The sequence below is a fragment of the Cyanistes caeruleus genome, chromosome 1, assembly GCF_971803275.1.
Source record: "Cyanistes caeruleus chromosome 1, bCyaCae1.hap1.1, whole genome shotgun sequence".
NCBI lineage: Eukaryota > Metazoa > Chordata > Aves > Passeriformes > Paridae > Cyanistes > Cyanistes caeruleus.
In genome coordinates this window covers 32,734,701-32,748,357 of record NC_141701.1, presented here as the reverse complement: position 1 = coordinate 32,748,357, position 13,657 = coordinate 32,734,701, and the positions used below count along the sequence as shown (strand labels likewise).

The 13,657-nt window shown below is 36.6% G+C and overlaps 1 protein-coding gene across 33 annotated transcripts in view; it reads left to right on the top strand.

Moving 5' to 3' along the window:
* KCNB2 (potassium voltage-gated channel subfamily B member 2) overlaps window positions 1–13,657 on the top strand; it is a 330,276-nt gene that overhangs the window by 118,577 nt on the left and 198,042 nt on the right. For 16 of the 33 annotated variants that reach the window (XM_086885232.1, XM_086885299.1, XM_086885172.1 and 13 more), the window contains one exon: window positions 722–828. The exons of 12 other annotated variants lie outside the window; for them this stretch is intronic. The gene's annotated coding sequence lies outside the window, so the exon portion shown is untranslated. Of the gene's footprint in view, window positions 1–721; window positions 833–13,657 lie in introns of all 33 variants that reach the window. 5 more of the 33 variants (XM_086885233.1, XM_086885284.1, XM_023920899.2 and 2 more) reach the window with 1 other exon arrangement.

Below are 13,657 nucleotides of genomic sequence, written 5' to 3'. Positions count from 1 at the left end.
ATCATTCATTACAGGATAATAAATGTATTTTGACATATTTGGCCATTTCAGTTGAATGCTTTCCTGCCCTGAAGAGATGTCCATTTGATAGAAGTGTTTAGTATCCAGAATTTGAAGGGTTTATATAAAAAAAAAAAAAAAAAAAAAAAAAAAAAAAAAAAAAAAAGCATAAATGATTCTCAGGGACATACTCCATCCCCAGTTACTGGCAGTTCAACAGATGTGTCTCCTACCTAAGGTTCCAGTCTTTTTTTGGCAGTGGGAGGTAAAGTTCTAGTTCTTAGATACTTTCTGACCAGGTGTAAATTATCTCTACTGTCACATAAGTCACTTTTTGCAATGCCAAAAGCAAAGTGTCTTTTGTCTGGAACAGGTTGCATGTAAAAAAAATCTTGTTTCTCTACTCTGGTAACAAGTTGTTGATGGATGGTTGCTGTCTCCAGTACACCCAGCTCCTAATAGCAAGTACCCTCATGCTTCTCTCTCTCTCTCTCTCTCTCTCCCTCTCCCCCTCCATGGCTTCTTCAGATCCTCATTTTCTAGTTATTGAATACTTCCAAATGGTTCTCTTAGTTTTGAGCTGTCACAGCTGTAGCTTTCCCTGCTTCAGTACAGTACCTGCTTAACATAAAACTACTCATGACATTCCTGTTTAGTTTATGTTCCATCCAGACAATACTTTCATTTTCTTACCCTTTTTATCAATTATTTTTACACACAGATATAGATGAAGAGAGGGCATAAGGGATCACAGGATGAAGTATCCAGAAAGAACTTGCAGGAGATATAAATAGAAAAGGAGGGAAATCATGCAGCCTTTGGACAACTGTAGGTATTGACATTGAATATTTTCTTTCCACTTTTATTTATAAATATATTTATGACTTCTTCATCCCTTGGGCAGATGCTCATTTCATCCCATAAACTTTCAGCAGGACAACTAATGTTGAATGCACAAGGAAAATCTATTTTCTGCCCCATTAGATTTTTAGCTATCAGTCTTAAAATTAGGCTATTAAGCTGTAAGGAACTGGAGATAAAAGTCTGGGATGCTTACAGAGCTGTGTAGGGATCTGCACTTCAAGCAGCCTAACATCAGAAGCATTAATTCACCCCTAAAAGTCGTTGTGCTTTTTTTCTTAATGTGTGATTGGCAGCCTGACTAGCAAGGAGTTGCTGTATGTTCTGCTGCAAGTAGAAAATTATGCCACATCCTATAAAGAAGAAAAATGCTTAACTTGTACGTTGTGCTGAGTGTGAAGAAGGAAAAAAAACCTCTGCACATGTTTGGATAAACAGGGGAAACAGAGAAACTTCAAGTCTTAATATATAGAAAATGTAATGCTTCTTCCAGAACTACATTCTTGCGTAGAGTATCCATTTTCAGGATGTGCCTCTTCAAAAGACAGGGAAAGCAGCCCAGCAACTTTATAGCTGTACTTGCAATTTCATGAAATCCTAGCTTTCCTCTATCATTATGAAATTCTGAAAGTATATTATTTTCCATAAATGTCAGAAACCTGAAATTTATTTTATCAGCTGAAGTTCCCACAAATTACTTTCAATGGCTGCCATGGCTGTGAAAGTGGTCTGTTAGTGACTTTCATACAGCATAAAGCTGTTCAGCAACTTGTTTGTGAATGGGATATGTTTCACTATTTTCAAAGCCAATATATTTAATAGGAAAGGCAGTCAGCTAAGCATCTATCTGCATTTCTCTGGCTGTTTTCTGGGAATGGGCTTAGACATACTCCATTGGTTTTGAATCTAAGGCTCTCTAATGCAATGCATGCTTAATCAGTCTTATCACTGGAAAATTCAAACAGCTCTCACATTCAGAGTATCACAATCACAAGAAGATATGAGATATGCTTCTAGGCTAAGGGTTTGAATAGTCTCTTCTGTCTTCTTTGTCACTACTTTGGCTACTCTTTCTTCTTCCACACAACATTTTTTCTTTCTTTCACAAAGTCTGAAGAGAAATCTCAGGGGTAAAAAAAGCAGGAAAATTATCCTAAGAGCTAAAGCAGCCTTGTCAGTGCACTTTTACAGAAATGGACCCAACACAAAACCTGTGGCCTATGATTCCTCTTCTGGAATTCCAGATACATTCTTCTCACCACTTTTCCTCATCTAGAGTCATAGTAACCTGTTCAGAATGGAGATGAGACACTACCGCCTGGTTTTGATTGCATGTAATGTTCTTTGCATTCATTCTATTCAATTGCATATCAGTTTGCAAATACTCATTTCTCCATCTCCCATTCGTTAGTCTTTTTTTCCCCAGACGAAGACCTGATCATAAAAAAACATGTGCTTTCTTCTTGCAGATAAACAGGATATATTACACCTGAATTTGCTCACAATGGCTGCTCACAAAAGGGGCTGCAGCAATGGGAGTCCAGCCTAAGCTTTCCACAGTGCCATGTTGTGTATCAGTGGGATTGGGTGCATGGGATGGCTGTGGCATGAAGAGAGGTTTTAATTTGGCCTTTGCTGCTGGTTCTTCCATCTTCAGGGAGATATAAGAACAACATCAGACTTCAGAGAAAAGTAGAAAAATGGTCACAGGTAAAGGATATTTTCCATGTGAGGAAGGATGAAAGACTAAACCCCTTCGGTCTGGAGACAGAGGATAAAATGAAGGTCTGTAGAATGTCAGGGAAGAGGACTCCATTTTCCTTTTGTCAGTCCTCTTAAGGCAGTGTTCAGTTCCCATCTGGACTCACATCTGAGTCCTACACTTTAAATCTCTTGTTTTTAGGTGCTTTAATCTTTGCTATAAAGAAAGAGGACAAGATATTATAACATGAATAGATTGGTGCTGTGTACATCACCAAAAAAAGATACCAACCACACATATGCACCCAGAGCATTTGAAAGTGTCACCCTGAGTTGTGGTAGTCTTACCTTTTTGTCTTTTACTGCCATCATTTCAGTACAGAGAAACCAGACAATACCAAGACAATGTATTCTTCCAAGTAAAAAGATGCTTTGAAAATTCTCCCTGTTCTACCTGCAGTTTGTAAAAGGTTAAAACTCAGAATTTTAATTATAGCAATAATAGCAAAATGATCAGTGAGTACATTTGTGACTGTACTAATTATATTCTCAGCTTAGAAAATCTGTACTGTATACACTATCATTTAGTTTCCAATAAAAGAATACTCTGATAGTTTTTAGCTTGATTTTGGAAGGTTGCTCTAAAGGTTTTGTGACAACCACATAGGAAGCTTCTGAAGGCTTTTATATTTCTGTATTTTTAAGTATTTTCCTGTGCTTTTGAATTGTTGCCTGGATAACAACATGGATGGCGGGGCGTTTTGTAAGGATCCACTGGGTGTTAACAATGTCACACCTTAAAAATACACATTGTTGCAGCTACAGCCTTTTCTTGGAATAGTGTAATTGGTATTTCCCTTGTTCAGAATTTTTCATTGCACAGCATGTGAAAAGCAAAGAATGCCAAGCATGTTTAATTTCTACTCCTATTCATTTTGTAGCATGCTGCAGCATTTATCTTGGTGCATCCTTGTTAAAAATGACAGGTAATGTCATTAACACTCTGGTTCTACACCAACAAGTTACAGCATAGATCGCCCCATAGAAATAAAATGCTGTAACTATTGGTCTAGTTGAATGGATCAATAAAAGCTAATTCTCTCTGATTGTTTTATAATTCATTTCAGATCTTGTGAGTGGTCATAATGTCATTTCAGCATGGAGACAACTGCCAATGAAGGCATTATATTATGATGTTTCCAATTATAAATAGAGCTGAATCCTAGTTGATTTTGCCCTTTAGGCTGCTTCCTTTCTTCCTCCCCCTTTTGCTTTCAGCCAAGTGCCTGAAATCACTATAAATCAGATTACAAAAAAGTCTTCTTCTGAGAACAGTAAAGCTGTTTTAAAATTGAAACGCATTGAAGCAAGGACTTGAAAAAAATTGTTGTTATTTCTGGTACTGTCAGGGAAATCTCAGTTACTGGCTGCTGTCATGAAAAGAAATATTGATAGCTGGAATACCTTTTCAAAATTTACTTTTCTATAAAAAGTAAATATTATTATATGTTAGAAAAAATTTACTCTTTAGCTAAGCCACTAAACTAAGTGAAATTATAATAGCAATAAATATAATCCATTAGGTCAAATTCTGTTCAGGTTTACACCAAAGGAAATTAGAGTGATCCCAGTGAATACAAAAAATAATATGTTATTAAAATTATAAAAGAAAGGCTGAGTAAGGCTAATAGATATAAAAATTTTAATTAGACTTTATGACATGGTGACATTATCACAACAAAATATCATGGTAGCAAAATATTCAAGTCTTAATAAAAAATTAGAATATCTGAGATATTTAGTGGAGCCATATTTTCCAAACATATAGATGGGTTTTCACAGTTTCCAAGGTGGAATTCATGTTGGAAAAATCTTTGCAAACTCAGAAAAACAGAACTCAGAAAGAACAGAAACTCAGAAGAATAGAAAAAAAGAAACAGAATCAGTAGAAGAACAAAATCAACATAAGAAAATATTTTGTTTCATGGATGACATTTTGATCATTCCTTATTTGCCTGATTGTTTCATTTTCATGCAATATTTCAGTGGAAGACAGAAATTATCTGTTCAAATAGCCCTATATTAACTGGTATAGGTTTGATATCAAACAAAGAGACTATGAGTATGGGCATGACACCTACAGATTTTTACGTATCAAAAAATACAGTTTCATCAAACTTCCTACTTTTCCTGCTGCTTTTATCCCAAACAATGTTATCATGTCAATTATACTGATGAAATGCACAATATGTAGTGCATTGTCCTCTTCACACTACACAGCCATTAAGGGAAGTCTCTACTCAGAGGTTACTGACTATGTTATTGACTGTTGCAGACCAGAATTCTCTCCTACACCTCTGCTTTCAGTCCACTACCAACAAAACCTGAAAAGCTCCTTATAAGTCAAGGTAAAAGCTGTCCTGTCCCAGCATGTTGTCCCCAGCTCCATTATCTGCTTCTGGCTTTTACTTCTTCCTGCCCATAGCCAGAAACTCGAAATCAACCTCTGTGACAGCAAATCAGAGGAAAATCGTTTTGTTTTGTTTGGATTTTTTTATGTTTAGATTTTAAAAGTATTATCTCTTCAAACAGCATTGTCAGTAAGTCTGGAAAGAAAAAATAAGCTGTAACTTATATATCCTTGAAAATAGACACCCAGTGAGAAATCACTGTTTTCTTTGACCTGTCCAGAATACAGGGCAGTATCTTTAGGACTTAAGAGTATAGAACATCCTGCTCTTTATCTTGATGTTTTTTGCAGCCTGCTTCTTCCCCTCACATTTATCTAGAATGATGAGTAGTTTTCAGTGGGAATCACAAAAAAGAAGTGAAATATGTGTCTTTTCTTACAGTGTTTCACAATAACATCCTTTTGTTGGAGGACGATTCAAAAGTGATAACAAATTATGAAGAACATCGGCATATAGAGGCACAATAACCTTTTAATAAACATATACGTTTCTAGCATTCAATTAAAATGTCACACATTTTTCTCCATCTCCTCTTCCACTACTGGTGATGTTCACTACAGAGCTATATTAAGCTTTCCTCTGTTTAATCAGCTCATTCATCTTCATCAACTATTTTAGGTATTCAAGAACCTGAAAGTGTTCAAGATATCATTGCAACAGTATAACATATTAGAGTTCTGTAGTATTTTCTTGCCAGAATCTCTAAGGTGCTTTCTACACAGTAATGATTTTCTGAACCTACCAAAATACCAATATTCTGGATGAGTTTACTCTTATTTAATACTTGGATTTCAAAGGTTAAAGTCTTGTCCCAAAGTTCAGTGCCAGCAGCCAACACCAGCTTTTCTGATTTATGGCCATCTGGAGCGGTTTAAGGATTTTCCAATGTAACATTACAATTCATTGTTGTGCATCCAGTTGAGATCAATTATGAGAGAATATGCTCATGTTCAGAAGTCTTAGGCTCCATTACAGAGATCCATAAGGGGCCTTTTTATATCTACAAAACAACTTATACCAGGCCAAGTCCTGACTAGTTCCATATCCATACTTTTCCAATTCTAGATTGAGTTGGACTCAGTTAGGCAGTCCTCTAAGATCAAAGCTGATAAAAGTATCAATAAAGTAATCAGAAATACAGTTTTTGCAGAGCAGTAGCAGCTTTGGGCCTTTCACAACTGAATTGTACACAGTCAGGAGAGCAATGAACAAGAGATTGTACTTACCATGGCATATCTAGGGAGAAAACTAGGAAAAGAAAGAGATTACAATATTTGTAAAATTTCCATGAGACAAACCTGGTTTAAAGGCAGTCTATGGGTATCCTTGAATGTGGTTCAGAATATTTTCTTTAAGTAGTCAGCATGAGCTTTTATGTAATATTGAGACATCAGTTTAAGAATGTGGTTGAAGCCACATCTAAACCAAAGAAAGCCATGACTCTTCTTGAAGGCATAACCTCTAAATGCAGCTTAGTTACCTTTTCAGGCTGGTGCAGATTTGCTAGCTTCATAAAGCCCTAAAATGTTTGGTCTCTCACATATTGTTTGCCTGAGCAGGTGGTCCCATCCAGCCTGGAGTATGGGAAGTTTCCCTGTGTGTTCACTGCAGTGTGGGCACTGCAGCCCCTGGCTGGGAGCTGCAGATGCCAGGGAGGGCATTGCCTGCTGTGGTACATGGTGCACTGCCACCAGAAGCAGTGGTTAATTTGGTGAGGTGGGTGAACCCCTGTGTAGATAAAACATCATCTCATGTCCCTGAAATCCTGTGGCAGGGATCAGCTTTTCTTCACAGAAGGGAACACAACCAGCAATTGCTTGGAAATGTCCTGCAACACAAAGATGGTAGCAAATGGAAACAGAGAATAAAGCTGTAAATGCATGACTAAACTTTATAAAGATGTAACACAGAGTGTCAAAAAACTGTTTTAATTTTCCTGGTATTCTCCAACTGGAGATACTCCAATTAGTCTGAACTCTAGATGATTTTCACGCCTTCCAAAAACCTGCTGAAATGTTTTTTTTCCATCCAACTCTTCCACTCCATCCTGCAACTCAGACCAACCAAATAGCTATGTGACCATTTAGAAATGTAATTGTTATAATATTGTTACAAGCACTTGCCCACAGACACATAGATTTATTCAAAAAGATTTGATGGTATACCTTGTGCTGAATCACAGAAATATCCCCAGCTCTGCCTTATGTGTTAAGCACACAGCAGACAAATTTCAGTTATCAGTACTGTGTAAGGGTAGTTTGAATTGTGAGCATAAAGTTATTTTTCTTACTGAAAAAGCAACAAGAGACATCATGCAAGTGCAATCAGGGATTGGGAAGCACCAAAACTATGTTGTGAGTTCCAGAATTGAAACCCCTAATTCTCATCTAGAAAACTGTATGGAATTTAACTAAGCTAGCAGGAAAAATTAAAAGACCCATGTTTAGTTTGCTAGTGCTTTAGTCTATAGTTTCAGGGAGCTCAAAGCTTTCAACTTACATTCCAGCATTATACTTTCACCTAAAGTTACCTTTTAGGTAGCTATAAATATGTTTTTATTTCAATATAGCTTGAAAATACAATATTTTCTCCTTTCCAAATTATCCCATAGAGAGGTTCTGAACTATTAAAATGACCTTTTAAAATTGATTATTTATTCATTCAGTTCCCTGCCTTATTTGTTCACATTTAACTACGCTATTAATAATGCAGTCCACTGAACAATTTCATTTTACTGCAGATTTTTTTCATATGTCACATTTAACACTTTGTTCAAGCCTTAGGAGACTGTTCCTATTTTCCTTTATGTCATGTGTAAAGGTCTAGTTTTGTTTAATGTTGTCTAGACTTGCCTTTAAAATCATGCTTAGAATAGATATTTGTGTAAAAAAGGCAGTTTCTGGTTGTTAAAAGAGGCTGGCTTATTTTCTACAAGTGGGAAGGAAACCCAAGACAGCAGCTGTAGGGACCACATCCTGGTTTAGATCCCATTCTCATGAATTTCAGTGAAGCTGGACCCCATCCTAGAGAACTAGAAACTCAGTGTCTGACACTGCTGCTGTGTTTTCAAATTTTAATTTTTCTGTAGTGTTTCTGGAGTTAGGTGGAATCAAAACCAAACCCCAAATCTCTGTAAACTGGCTAGTTTAGATTCTTAGTGGAATTAAACCAAGAGCTGGTTTAAACCATGATGTGTATGCTGAATATCAGCATTCCTTAAAGCCTCTCCTGGAATGGAATGGAATGGAATGGAATGGAATGGAATGGAATGGAATGGAATGGAATGGAATGGAATGGAATGGGAAGAAATGAATGGAATGGAATGGAATGGAATGGAATGGAATGGAATGGAATGGACCATTTCTGTTGGAAGGAACCCAAATTGATCATCTCATCCAACATCTAATTCAGGCTGACCACAAGCTGCACAGCCATTCAGTGGCATCAGACCTCCTCCCCAGTTCCTGGAGATCCTACCTCCCTCCTGGCTCCACCAAGGGTCATGGACATGCACAGGAGCTCTGGATTATTCTCCAGTGATTATTCTAAGCCCTCAACTGTTTCTAAGCTGCTCACCAGTTGTCTCCTATTTGCCGACTTTGCTTTTTCAATAGTGAAAAACATATTGTTGAAAACAATGTTTTGATTTTACTGTAGGGGAAATTCTGGTCTAATTTTGCAGCACATAATGAATGCTCACCCAGCCCAAAAAACAGCTTTGCAGCAAAACCAAAATAGGCTTAAGTTCAACTGTCTAGTTTTAACTTTTCAGGGCTGCTGAAGCAAAATGATTCCTCAGTGAGGGTCTGTGAGATTTCTCCTATCATTTTATAACACTGAATTTATAGTATTTATCATAACTGTCATCTATAGCATTGAGCATTATAGTGTTGAATTTGAACATAAGGAAATTGCTCTTGTATAAGGATTTATTCAGAATTCTAATGGTAGGTAACATCAAAGTCATATTTTTCCAAACAGGCTATCCTAGGACAATAGCCTTTGAATTGCTTTGCAAAATACAGCACCACTAACAATAACAAAACACTTGCCAGAACTGCTGAGTTAACCATGTGGCTTTTGAGCTTAGCCTGGCTTCAAAAATTCTGCATAATTCATGTCTTCTCATGATGAAATTACATTAAAATTAAAAAGAAAATGTATTCTTCTTTATGTTTGTAGGGAGTTAAAGGAATATACATGCATTTGTATATAAAAATTGTAATAAAAATATGACTACTACCAGAAGTTAAATGGAATTTCAGCTATTGGATATTTTGTAATATTTCTAAAATTTCCAGTAGCATTTATTCAAAAATAAAAGAAAAGCAAAGCAAGATTATTTTTGGAACAGTATTTTCTAAAAATTATTTCTGTCACATCACATTGAAATAAACTGATTTTTTCATATAAAAATCAGATATTTGTATTGAGATAATACTGAGTATATGATAAAGCAGATTTATAATATTGAAGGTAAAACTTTGTGATATTTGATTACAATTAGCATTGATCTATATTCAGTCAGGGAAAAAATCCCACAGAATTGATTAAAAATAAATAATTTTAAAAGGTCCTTAACAACGATTTAGTAAGACACATGTGTTACTTTAAGCCTTCCCCATTATACACCTAACTATATCATGCTGTTTGGTAATGTCAAGTTTAATCTCTCCCATCCCAGCAATAAACATTAACAGTAATTGCCACAGTAGGTGAAGCTGGATCTAATCTGAAAACTGTAATGTTGAGTGGAAGCTTTTAATATGTCATGAATGACAGACAGGACATAATTAACTCTCCCATAGCTTCCTCTTATCATTGTTCCCAAATGTGATCTGGGTATAGAAATACATTTGAGCCAGAAAAATCATTAACCCACACTTAGGAATGACTCTCAAACAACATATGCTGAAGTCCTTTAGAAAGACTTCAGAGGAGTCCTTTTGTCCGTAAGAGACCTCACACTGCTAAACTGCTCTTTTCAGATTAGATGCTAATGCTAATCAGTCATGAACCTTATATAAAAACAACCACCAGCACAGCCAGCCATGGAAATTGAAAGGAAATGGATTTTAAGAGGGTAAGAATATGAGATGGTTTATCAATGTGTGAAGCTGTGCTCCACTGTCCCAGTTTGTGAAGTTTCAAGTTTCACAGGTTAACCTAAAGGGTCAAGCCTGGTGACCCAAGGGACACACTGTCACAAATTGAAAATGAGTCTGAAACAGTAGAATTACCTAGGCATATGAAGCAAGGTGGGCATAATTGCTTTATGTTGTCCCAGGTGAAGGATCAAAATTCTGTCTTGCAAACAACAGACCAGGAAAATACTCATGTTTTCCATATGCCATTGCACAGTGCTTTGGAGTGGGTTATCCTGGTCAGCGTCAAAGGGAGAGTAACAAGGTCCTGTTACCACTGATCTATTCTAAATTAAAGATCTCATGTCTTACCACATTACCAAAGCATTTCTGGCTAAGTTACCAAAGTAAGAGAAGAAAGATTCAGCATTATTTCAGAAAAATACATGTAGCAGTCTGTTCCTTTGCTTGCTAGTACCAGTTTAAGGTGTTTGTGTCTCAATTGTTTTGATATCACGTGTTACGGTCTTTCGCCATGAAAATTTACTCTTGAAATCATCTCCGTATCCAAGGCATTAAGATAAGTAAATATATCATTTAGAGTGAGAGAGAGGCAGTGGAGGATGCTGTCATCTGCTCATGGGCATACTGCAGTCAGAATTTATTCTAAGTCAATCTATCAGATCAGTTGATAAATACCATTAAAACTGAGCTATACAACCTGAGGGGTTTATGCATCTAAAACACTTCATTTTTCTTAGTGTTTGCTTTTATAACTGGCTATTCTTTCTGCCACTGCAACCATCTACTACATTTTTTAAGCTTGCCAAGTCTTTGCCTTCAGTACTGCTTTAGTTGTTATTTACAAGTGTGGGCTGGAGAGAGGATAAAATAAATTGACGTGTGTGCTTAAGTCTCCCATGCCAGAGGGCATGAAAGGAAATACTCAGCCAACAAATTTCCATAAGTGATTGTGTGTGTTCATATGCACTGGTCTGACATCTAAGATGCCAAGCCTTTAAAACTGCTTTGCCTGAGAATTTACAAGTACAGAGATAACAAAGACCACCTTACACTTAGTTTTCATTGCTCTTAATGGCCTTCTAGGAACTCTTGTTAGTGGGGGACAGAAGCGCTGGTCCAGGGTAGTTATTTCTCCAGTATGTCTGATTTGTCCACAAGGCAATAGAAAGACACAAGAGAGGGGTTTTGTTGGCAGTCAGAAGTTCATGGTTTTTTCCTGTTGCACACTGGGATCACAGATGATATGGAAAGAATCAGGGCTTTTCAGAAGTGAGCCACAACAGAAACTTGCCTGAAAAGTTTGTAAATGGCTCTTGTACTAACACCTTCTGCTTTCTCCTCAACTGCTGCGAGGTTGATGTCATAAACTTCCAACAAGCCTTTAATGAGCACTTTATTACTGGCTAGGGTTTCTCATGACCTCAACTGAAATTCAGCTCACAGAGGGAGGGAGGCCAGCCTCCAGCTCTCACTTCAGTCTGGAATGAAACAACTCCTTTAGTTTCTGACTTCAAAATCTGTCACTAAATTTTGATAATAGCAACCTGCCATCAAACAAATAATTGGCCAAGTTGCTCTTTCTTTTGTCCAGATCATTCTGGTTCTTTGATTCCCACATTTCATCCTCATGTGTATTCATATGCACACACCCCTACAAATGCACTTAGCCATGCACCCAAGTCCACTAATGCTTGAAATTTGTTACATTCTTTTCCCTTTATAGTTAGACATTAAAAATTGTATCTGGTGAACTTCTCACAGAAGATATTCAGCCTTCCAGAAGGCAGGACTATACATATATAAAATAATGGCAAGTCCAAATTTACTTAGCTGGTAGGTGTTTAAAAAATAAAATTGTATTTGTTAATTTCTGCAGCCTGGTTTTTTTTTTTACTCCCTTGTTTTTATTCACTTTAAGTCATTAAAATTCAGTCAATTATTTTAACTCTATATGCTGGTTTTAACTGTCTATTGGCAGCTTCATAACTCTTGGTTTGATCTGTTGAAGGAAAGTGATTTTTCTTCATAGTCACATTATTTTGTAAGAATACCTTTTGGTTTCTGTATCTAGATAGATGTGTATGCCTGAGATACCTACAAAATCACTATATTCATATTTATATTTATATTTATATTTATATTTATAGTTATAGTTATAGTTATAGTTATAGTTATAGTTATAGTTATAGTTATAGTTAGTTATAGTTATAGTTAGTTATAGTTATAGTAATAGTTATAGTTGTAGTTATAGTTACATTTACATTTGTATTTATATTTATATTTATTTATAAATAGGTGTGTGTTTATGTATATATAAACATAAAATTTAAACCCACATATATATGAATATGTATATTTCTCTATGTATATCTCTGTTTTATTTTATAAAATTTCAGTGTTGATACTGTTTTCAATTGATAGTGTGCACTGGTCAAAGGAATGAGCTATTTTTCCAATGGATTAGCAAGCTTAAGAGTTCTCTGGCTGAAAATGACAGATCCATTTCAAGCTTTAGTGTATTCACTGTGTCTATAACATGAGTTGTAGTGAGAGACAGACTGAGATGAGAAAGTGAGGTAATTCACGTGCCATTTTGCAACATCATACGGCATTTTCCTTTTTTGGCTTGTTTGTAAGGACAGGCAGGCATTCCCTGTCAATCTCATGCAAATAACTCCAATGCATACATACATGAGCAATAATCTTTCTATTTTTGTCACTTGAGTAATGCCTTCGATGTAACTGAGAACTGAAGTGAAGATGACACATTGCTAGAAACAAATCCCCATAGCCAAGGGCACCAGGGGAAGTTCCGCATCTGGTGTCCTCATTAGCAAAAATTTTAAGCAGCACCACTCATTTAACATGCAACGACAAAACACTCCCCACGCTGAAATCAGTCAATCTATAGAGGAAGTTAATAAACCACGGTGGAACTGTAACAGTTTCCTGAAATAACATTGGAAACGTCTTTAGGAACTCTGTGCTGCATGCACATAAATCTTCCCTGTACAGTTACCAGGTCGAGATCTCTGCCCACAGATTCCAGACAAAAAGGGTTTTGTAAATACTCTTCCCTTATTATTGCAAGCATCTGTAGGACTGCCATCACAGAATTAGTCAAACATATCTAGCTCAAAATACTGCTGCCGATCTTACAAATGTTGGTTGAAAAGCAACAATTTGTTTTCATATGCTTTCCCAATAGCAGACTTTATCTTTCAGCAGGTTTGTGGTTCAGACCTCCCTCCTAAAACCAAGAGCAGACAGCATTTCGCATAGTATAGGGCTTGACATAGACACAAACTTTATTTCAAGTGCTTGTTTTCAAATAAGTACAAAAAGGCATTGAGTTGATCACTTAGTGCCTGAGGTGCCAGCCAGGCCTAAATACAAGAGAGTCTGGTGATGAATCCACTAACACATGTGTTCAAGAGAGGACTCCTGATCTGTGGTAGGGTGGCCCAGACAGAAGCGCTCCTAGAATCTGGGGAAACTGGAAAGGAAGCATGGAAG